Raw genomic sequence first — 9302 nt, 5'->3', positions numbered from 1 at the left:
TTCCGTATGAAATTGGTGATTTGTTTCTCGATCTCATTAAAGAATGTCCTTGGATTTGGATTGGAATTGCATTAAATGTATAGATCGCTTTTGGTAGAAGAGTCATTTTTATAATGTTAAGCCTTCCTATCTACGAGCAAGGTATGTTCTTCCACTTATGTAAGTCTCTTTTGGTTTCTTGCAAAAGTGCACTGTAGTTTTCTTCGTATAAGTCTTTTATATCTGAAAAATATGGAACGCTTCACAAATTTGTGTGTCATCGTTGCACAGGGGCCATGCTAATCTCCTCTGTATTGTTCCAATTTTAGTATATGTGCTGCCAAAGCGAGCACTCGGCTGTTTTTAACATTGGAACATAGCAGTATTTGCCAGTTGCCTAGCATATGATGGTCACAGCATGGACAAAATAAATACAGGTGTGTGGATATTAATAAGCCATGAATTAACTCATTAAAATACCCAATTTTAAAGAATTTTGATAGCCCTGGGGGTGGGACAGGGTTGGGAGTGTATGTCTTTCTCTTTGGATTCTCGTCTGTCTTCATAACTAACCCACACCAAGCCTGAGGGACATGTGCCCAAGTTGCGAGTATATACAGAGTGTGAATCTGTCCCTTGGGTAACACAACAGCTCTGGAGATGTGAGGAGATGAGAACCTTGTCTTTACCACAACTGTGTTGGGATGGGTATGGGAGAAACTTCCAGTGGGGCTGCTGGTGGAGCCAAAGCCATCAGCAAAGTCCCCCTGTTCACCTCAGGGCCTCCATTTTGCTGAGGAAGTGGCCAACCAAACTGGAGACCACAGCAGAGGGGAAACTGAGGCTGCCACCATGGCTCCCTTTCCCACGTGTAGCCTTTCCTCTAATCACATGTGAGCAAATATCTCAATAAAAGCAGCACTTCCTGGCTCAGTTCAGTCCTGATCCCAGGGGAACTCAGCATAGCTCAGCGCCAAAAAACAAAACAATGGTGAGCCCACGAGTTTTAGAGCAGAACTGTGCTCTGTAGGGTTTTCAAGGCTGTGACCTTTTGGAAAGAGATCACCAGGCCTTTCTTCTGAGGTACCGCTGGGTAGCTTGGAACCACCAATCTTCTGTCAATGGCCCAGCATTTAAACATTTGCAGAACCCGGTGCCAGTCCTCCTTGTATTACCTTTTAACTGCTCAGAGGCTGGGCAGGGTCATGGGAGGAAGCAGGTGGGAAATGCTGAGTCTGTGGGATCAGGCGGTGCCGTTTGATTCCCATCTTTGCTCCTTCCTGGCTTCGGAGCTCTGGGTCTGCTCCTCAGCCTTCCCAAACCTTTGTTCCTTCCCTGTGATCTAAGTTAATAACACCAACCTTGCCAAGCTATTGTGAGAGTTAAATGAAATGTGGCTACAAATGCCTTGTGTATGGCAGATGCTGAATATATAGTAGTTCCCTTCTCCATCTTCCCATTTCCGTGTATCTTCCACAGTCCTAGGATTTTAGATTGACTGAACATTGTTCGGAAACCCTAGTGGCGTAGTGGTTAAGTGCTACAGCTGATAACCAAAGGGTCGGCAGTTCCAATCCACCAGGCGCTCCTTGGAAACTCTATGGGGCAGTTCTACTCTGTCCTACAGGGTCGCTATGAGTCAGAATCGACTCAACGGCACTGGGTTTGCTTTTCTTGGTTTTGACATTGTTCTACAGGCACTACTGCAGCAAGCATGCTCCTTGAGCTGAACTTGTCATTCCATTAATTTCCAAGAAGATGCATTTTCTAGTGCCTGGGTTTTCAGAATCCACCAAGGGGTATCAAGCCGACTGGTGAGTTGCCTTTTTGAAAAGCACATGGGCCAGATGCCATGCTGGAAGTGATGGACTGGGGCAGTGTCTCTCGGGCCCCACATTGTGCAGACCTTTGTGTCTGCTGCACAGAAATCAATGGCCCTGTTCCCCGGGAGCCTGCGTCCTGAGGAGCAGTGTTCAGCCGAGCACAGCTGTGCCAAGCAAGCGTCTTTCTCTCTGTTCAGGGGTCTGGCCAACACTCATTCCTCCATCCCTGACTCAGGGCAGGTGAAGCCACAGCCTGCTTCAAAATGACACTCCCGGGAGGGCTGCCCCTTGCCCAGGCCCCCGCCACCTCGATTTTGTAGCTTCAGAAACGTTTGCTTTATCAGCTTTTCCAGAGGCGCTCAAGCCTAAGGAGTCTGATTTGCAATAACACAAATCAAAAGAGACTGTTCCATAAGGCAGGTCATCCTTGGCTACCAGACTTTCAAGTGTTTATTTATTCGTTTGTTTATTCAGTCATCATTCAGCCAACTTGTACTGAGGGCAAGGCACTTTCACATGTTCACTCATTTAATCCTTAAAACAATCCTGCGAGGTCTCATTATCCTCTCTCTTACAGATGGAGAAACTGAGGTTTGAAAAAGATGAGACGACTTTCTCAGATGCCTGCTCTCGTGGTGGGTCCAGGGCAGAAGCAGGAATGAGCATGGGAGACCAGAGAAAATCAGGAGGCTGGAGCGGAGCATAGGGAGACGAGGCCCGAGAGGTGGGTTGGGGCCTGACTGTAAACCTGGGGGCTGTCCATTCAGCAAAAAAATACCCCAGCACCTTGACTGGTGATCACTGTTGGTAGTTGTTGTTAATTGCCACTGAATTGATTCCAACTCGCAGCGACCCCATGTGTGGCCCAAATCCTTGCGTCAGTAACACCTTCTCCTGGAGGGGCTGCAAAACCTCTGGCTCATTCTTCCTTTCCAGTCCCCTTTCTTGACCCCTCACTGGCTTCTAGAAACTTCTCTCAGCACAGTCTCACTCCATGACATGTTACAATTTCCAAAATTGCAGCTGATTTTATATTAGATTTCACGGTGGCTGCTTGGGACAACCTAGAGATGCGCTTCATTCTTCTAAATAAGCTCTCTCCAAATCACAGTGTGGGATGGTGACGGCTAATCCCATCCATTGTACACTGATTGCCCTCAGCTCTGCTTCCAGATCTCAGCAGCCGCTGACCTTGCCCAGGGTTTCAGGGTGACTTTCACTTTGGGGGCCTGGGTCTCTCTGCCCACAAACAGCAGAGTCAAGTCACACGTACATCTAAGGCCCTACATCTGCTGCGGCTCTACCTGCTGGCAGAAGCCAGGGAGGGATCATTTACATAACACACCTGTTGAACTGCTGGCTCGGAGGAATGAGCGTGAAATAGGAGGCGCGGCTCAGTGCTTCCCTTAGTCACCTGGTGTCTCTTGGGGTGTGAGCATCTCTGCTTCCAGAGTCCCCATGATTCTAGTGTTTGAAGATATAGGCTGTTTAAAGACACTGGCTCCTCCATGAGATATCACTCTGTGCCAGGGCTGGGAGACAGCGGGGCTAGGTGGGACTGTTGGGAGAGTCAGTCCCCAATATGAACCTTTGCGAAGGAGTCCTGGTGTGGAGGGGGGGGCTGCCACCAGGGGTGTAGCGAGGGTAACGAGCACCCAGGGCAGGGGCCATCTCTAAGTTGCACCCCCCCAATTCGAGCACAGCAGTTTCAAAATGAATAGACGTTGAGAGCAGCGACACATCAGCATAAACACCTTCCCCCCTCTTGTCTACCATCCCTACCCCCCATTCGCCTTCTCCCCTCTTATGTGGCTGCCTCAGTCAGGTGCCTTTCACATTTGTGGTGCCTCAGAATGTCATTCCATGCCTCGTCTGGCGTGCCCTTGAACTTGGGTCTGGGGGCAAGAACCCCCTCTGCCCCCACCTCCTTGCTACACCTCTGTGTCTACCGTGCTTGAGGAAGGACGTGGGGCTGTACCAGGTTAACAGAAACTGCTCAGTGGCGCCCAGGGCAGGAGCCATCCCTGCCCTGCCTTAGACGCGCCTCTGGCTGCCACTATAGGTAATTTCACTATTCGGGGCTCATTTCAGACCAGACCCCTGCGCCACTTGTGTAGAGAAAGGTGGTGGAGGAGGGGGTATGTGTCCTCCGCTGGGAGTCAAAAGATTCTGGTCCTGGCTGGCCACTGTATGGCCCTGGGCCTCAGTCCCCTGGCTGTAAAACAGGGGCCTTGGAATGGGTAGTCTCAGTGGCCTTCTCCCTCTCTCCTTCCTGTGACTCTGTAGGAAGGTGTTGAAAAATCAGGACAGGGCCTGTTGTCAGAATGAGGACCGAAGGTGATGTTTCTGGGGACTGGACGGTGGGAGGCGACTGCCTCTGGGTCCCAGGAGCAGTGGGGAGGACGCCCACTGGGCCCTCCATGGCTCTAAGAGTGGGGGAAGAAAGTAGCACACACCCAAAAAGGCGTAGTCCAGCCTCTGAATAGAGTCCCAGAAAAGCAGCCCGATCCAAACAGCCACAAGGAAAAACAGAGGCATTCCCGTGGACATATCTCCTGAGCTGGACTTGTCGGACCCCTGTTCTTCTCCACCTCACACTGCTCCTAGGCTGCTCATCTGCCAAAGCCCACCATCCCCAACTCCCCAGCCCCTCGCTTCCCACCAGCACTCCAGGCTTCAGCTCAGTCTCTCCTCCCTCTTCTTAGGGCCTGACCGAGAAAAGCGGTGCCCGGCGTGCTGAGGAACTGAGACTTGGTGAAGAGAGGCCTTCCTGACGCTGGGCTGGAGTCACCCAATCCTGACAGCACCTCTCAGGGTGGGGTGCCAGGGCCCAGGATGCAGGGGACTGGTGGACCCCAGAGGAGGGGGATGTGGTCCCCGAGTCCAGGGCCCTATCAGTGGGAGAAGGGAGGGAAGCCACAAAAACCAGGTACCGTTCAGTGGACTCTGACTTATGGCAACCTCCTGTGTGTCAGGGTAGAACTGTGCTCCACAGGGCTTTCAGTGGCTGATTTTTTAGAAGGAGATTGCCAGGCCTGTCTTCCAAGGTGCCTCTGGGCAGACTGGAACCTCCAACCTTCAGGTTAGCAGCCAAGCACAGTAACCATTTGCTCTACCCAGGGACTCCAGTAGGGAGGGCAGAAAGACAGAAATTGATCACAGTCCCACACAAGCTCATTCACAGAGGTCCCACCACCCTGTAATCTAGGCAGTGCCACCCCATGTTCTGGCGACGAAACTCAACTCAGAGAGGTGAAAGGGAGTGCCCAAGGACACACAGCGAGAGTTAGAGGCAGGAACTGAACTCTGGCCCACTGGGAGCCAAGGGTGTGTTCTTGCAACTACTTTACACCACATTTTGTATCAAAGAAGGGCTGCAGAAAGAACCCAGGACTGCAAGTGTGTGTGTGTATGTGTGTGTGTGTGTGTGTGTGAGCGCGCACACATGTGTAAGATACAGTGGTGGGGCTGAGGGGAGGCCATGAAAAAAAGGTAAGAAGAGATTACCAGTTAGAAGAAGGAGGGCCTGAGGGAGAGGAAAAAGAAAGATATTTGCAAGCATAAACCTCCAGGACAGACACATGGAAACTTCTAGAGGTTGTCAAAACCTTTCTCCATGAGTTTTGTTTTTAAGCTTCAACATTAGCCTGTGGCATTTTTTTTTGTGTGTGGCATAACTTTGGGACAGAACCAGGGACAACAAGTCAGAACCCCACCACCGAATGTTTCCCCAGAAACCTCCCAATCGCCTCTCGCAGGACCCTGCGGCCCCATGTGTAAAGACCTAGCACTTTCCATCTGCAACCGTGCATCAGAATGTTTTTCTACCAGGCTCTGGGGCCCAAGCCTATTAAAATTCTGATGCTTCTGTGGCTTTGGGATTGGATAATGATAGAAACTTCGGCAGAGGAAGAAAAAATAAATCTGACGACAGTCAGTGGGCCAGAAGTCAGATCTAGTGAGCACCGACTCGGCACGGGGTCTGCTTTGCATCTTCTATCCTGATGGGAAGAGAAGGCCTCCCACGGCTCTGGGGGGACTGCCACCGCTCATTCTTGGAGTGTGTGAAAGACAGGAAGGGTTATTAACACCAGTGACAACCCCAATAATAGTACATTCATATTCTACATTCGTAATTTACATTCGTATTTTACATTTGCAATTTACATTTGTAGAAGGCTTGATGACTTACAAAGAGTGTTCATGTACAAATTCCCTCTGGATCCTGATGATACCTTATGAAGCAAAAGCACAAACGATGCCTTGGCAGGCGTTAATGCCATTTCCCAAGCATGCCTGGCTCCCCTTCTCCCAGGCACATGGCAAAACTGCCCTCCTCAACCCTCTGGAGGTTAGGTGTAGCCATGTCACTTTAAACATATGGACTTTAAGAGACAGTTATAAGTTGCATGTTCCCTGTTATGGAATAGTCTGGGTCCCAGAGGGAGACAACTTGGAGCAGAACCCCAGCTAACTGGCAATGGACATGTAGCATGAATGTGTGTTTGTTGTTACACGCTGACATCACTGCAGCAAAACCTAGCCCATACTGACTAATACAGAAAGTATCCCCATTTTCGAAATGTATGGAGTCCCTGGTTGGTGCAAATGGTTAACATGCTCTGCTGCTAACCAAAAGTTTGAAAGTTTGAGTCCACCCAGAGGGACGTCAGAAGAAAGGCTTCGCAATCCACTGCCAAAAAATCAGCCGTTGAAAACACTACGGAACACAGTTCTACTCTGACACGCATGGAGTCACAATGAGTCAGGGCTGACTGGAGGGCAACTGGGTTTTTTGTTTTTTGTTTTTCAAAAGAAATAAACCGAGACTCACACTTACCTAAGGCATCTTAGATATGTGCAGTGGAGCTTAGAAGGGAAAGTCTAGGCAAAAGACAGGCACTCTCATGAGTTGAGGGACCCCCGGGTGGTACAAAGGGTTAATGAGCTCGACTGCTAACCAAAAGTCTGGAGATCTGAGTCGGCCAGAGGTGCCTCGGAAGAAAGTCCTGGCAATCTGATTCCAAAAAATCAGCCCCTGAAAACTGTACGGAGCACTTCTCGGGCGCACGTGGGGTCGCCGTGAGTCAGAACAGGCTCAAGGGCACCTTGTTTTTAACGTGTTAGAAAGGGCTTGACCATCAGGCAGTCCAAGGATTAGCTCCACCTAGACTTGGCCTTTCACAGCCGATGCCATCAGGCAAGCGATTTTAGCCTCTGTAATATTGTGTTGCTCCTCCGAAAAACAGAGACGGTGAGAACAACGCACAGGGTGTGGGGAGAACTCACACAAAGCACCCGGCTGTAATAGGTGCTCGGTCGGCTCTCCTCTCCCCTCAGCCAGCACCCTGTCTGCTGCCTCGATGCTGTGTCTCAGGGTTTTCTCTGCAGCCCGGGAAGTTTGAAGGTGAGTCAGGGCTCCCCACGTACCCTCCCCGACTGGCTCTCCTTTCTGCCCTCTGCTGAGTAGTTTTTATTCCTGCCTAGGCTTGGAATCTGGAAGGTGTTTCCTTTGTGTCCAATTAGAACATTTTTCATTTCAAAACGTATTGTTGTCCGGGGACAATGGCATACAGTAGAGCTTGGCTGGCTCCTGGGAATAGAAGCAGACAGTGAAAGGCTTTCTGAGAGCAGTGGCACCTTTGAGAACGGCTGCCCCTCTCGGCTCCACAACGGAGCTGGCACCCAGGTGTCAGCAGGAGAGACCTTGTCATTAATTTTTAAATTTGCTGCTCTCATGCATTTAGGCAGTGGGCTGAAGTTCTGGTTGGTTTTGACCTTTCGAAGTGTTACAAGCAGTATCAGACTTTCTCCAGTGTGAAGGACACTGACCCAGAGGCTGTAAAACCGCAGTCTCAAGGGCTGCAAACCTTCCTTTTAAAGTTTGCTTCTCGTTTTCCTTTATTTTACTTGTCATCCACGTAAATTAAATCCACCCCCCCATTTGTTTTTTTCTGGAAATGAGGTGTATTTTCCATCCCTTCTTCTTCCATTCCCGAAGTGGCTCTCACACATCTTTTTAAATAATAAAAGATCCTTAATGGTCAGTTGTTGTCAGTTGCCTTGCCTTGACTCCGACTGCTGGTGGCCCCGTGTGTGCAGAGGAGAATTGCTCCGTAGGGTTTTCATGGCTGTGATCTTGGAAGCAGATTGCTAGGTCTTTCTTCTGATGACTTTCTGAGTGGGTTTGAACCTCCAAACTTTCGCTTAATAGTTCAGCACTTTGCCATTTGTGCCACCAGGGACTCTTTAGTGGCTAGTAAAGCTGTTGTTGATGTTGAGTCGATAGGACAGACCAGAACTGCCCCATAGTGTTTCCAAGGAGTGGCTGGGGGATTCGAAATGCCGACCTTTTGGTTAGCTGTCAAGCTCTTAACCACGGTGCCACCAGGCCTCTGATGGCTTGTAGTTATACATTATTTCTCAATTCAGACAATGTTCTCCTCGCATGTTATTTCATGTGATCCCTAACAAGGTTTAGTGATCAATGGGATTACCCCACTTCCCCTGTGAGGACTGCAGCCTCTAAGAAGCTTAGGGACTCCCCAGGACCATGGTCCCAAGTGGGGGAGCAGGGCTTTCCCCAAAGCCAAGGCTGCTTGCTGCCACCACCCCATCACAACCTGGCCTCAAATGTTAAAAACAGAATTTATTTCTGAAGCTTACTGTTCCGTTTTATTCCATTTCTGGCTTAGAGCAGTTACTCAAGGAACCCTGGTGGTGCCAATGGTTAAGCACGTGCTTGCTAACCAAAAGGTTGGCCAGTTCAAACCTATTCTTCTGAGGCACCCCTGGGTGGATTTGAACTTCCAACCTTTTGGTTGCTAGTCAAGTGCTTAACCATTTGCACACCCAGGGGCTCCAGGCTACTAATGATATAGTAGTCTCATTCCAAAAAAGAATTTGGGAAAGAGAAAGAAAACGTCCACCCCAATTCTAACCCCCTCCCAACTTCTGATCCTAGAAGAATTAATCCAGTAGAATTACTGATCCTACCTCCTTCTGTTCTTTTTATATGACAAGATCATAATGATCTTGGGGAAGATGTAACAGGAAGAAACCTCTTATTTTCATTTAAAATCACTCATGGTGCAAGGTTACTCAGGTAAGATTGTGCCAAGGATGGAGCAAAACCACACCAGGCCCAGGCTGGGAGAATGTCAACCCAGTAACAACAGCTATTGTTGGCCAACCACCTACCATGCACTGGGCCCACTGCCGGTCCTTCCCAGTCGTGGACTCCACTCCTCACTCAGCCCCACAAGAGAGGGATATTCACCCCCAAAAAGGAGCTCTGGTGGTGCAGTGGTTAAGTCACTCAGCTACTAACCGGCAGTTTGAACCCACTCGCCCCCCTGTAGGAGAAAGATGTGGCAGTCTGCTTTCGTAGTAAAGATTTACAGCCTTGGAAACCCTATGGGTCAGCTCTACTCCATCCTACAGTGTCGATATGAATCGGAATTGACCCGACAGCAACGGATTTGTTTGATTTTATTTGTC

At 49.6% G+C, this 9302-nt stretch overlaps 1 non-coding gene across 1 annotated transcript; it reads right to left on the bottom strand.

Moving 5' to 3' along the window:
* Window positions 1–225: 225 nt before the first annotated feature.
* Window positions 226–332, bottom strand: LOC126076621 (U6 spliceosomal RNA). Its single transcript, XR_007517548.1, has one exon. It is a non-coding gene; the product is annotated as a U6 spliceosomal RNA (small nuclear RNA).
* Window positions 333–9302: the final 8970 nt, after the last annotated feature.

Source organism: Elephas maximus, chromosome 4 (assembly GCF_024166365.1).
Source record: "Elephas maximus indicus isolate mEleMax1 chromosome 4, mEleMax1 primary haplotype, whole genome shotgun sequence".
Lineage (NCBI taxonomy): Eukaryota > Metazoa > Chordata > Mammalia > Proboscidea > Elephantidae > Elephas > Elephas maximus.
This window is presented reverse-complemented; position numbering and strand designations above follow the sequence as displayed.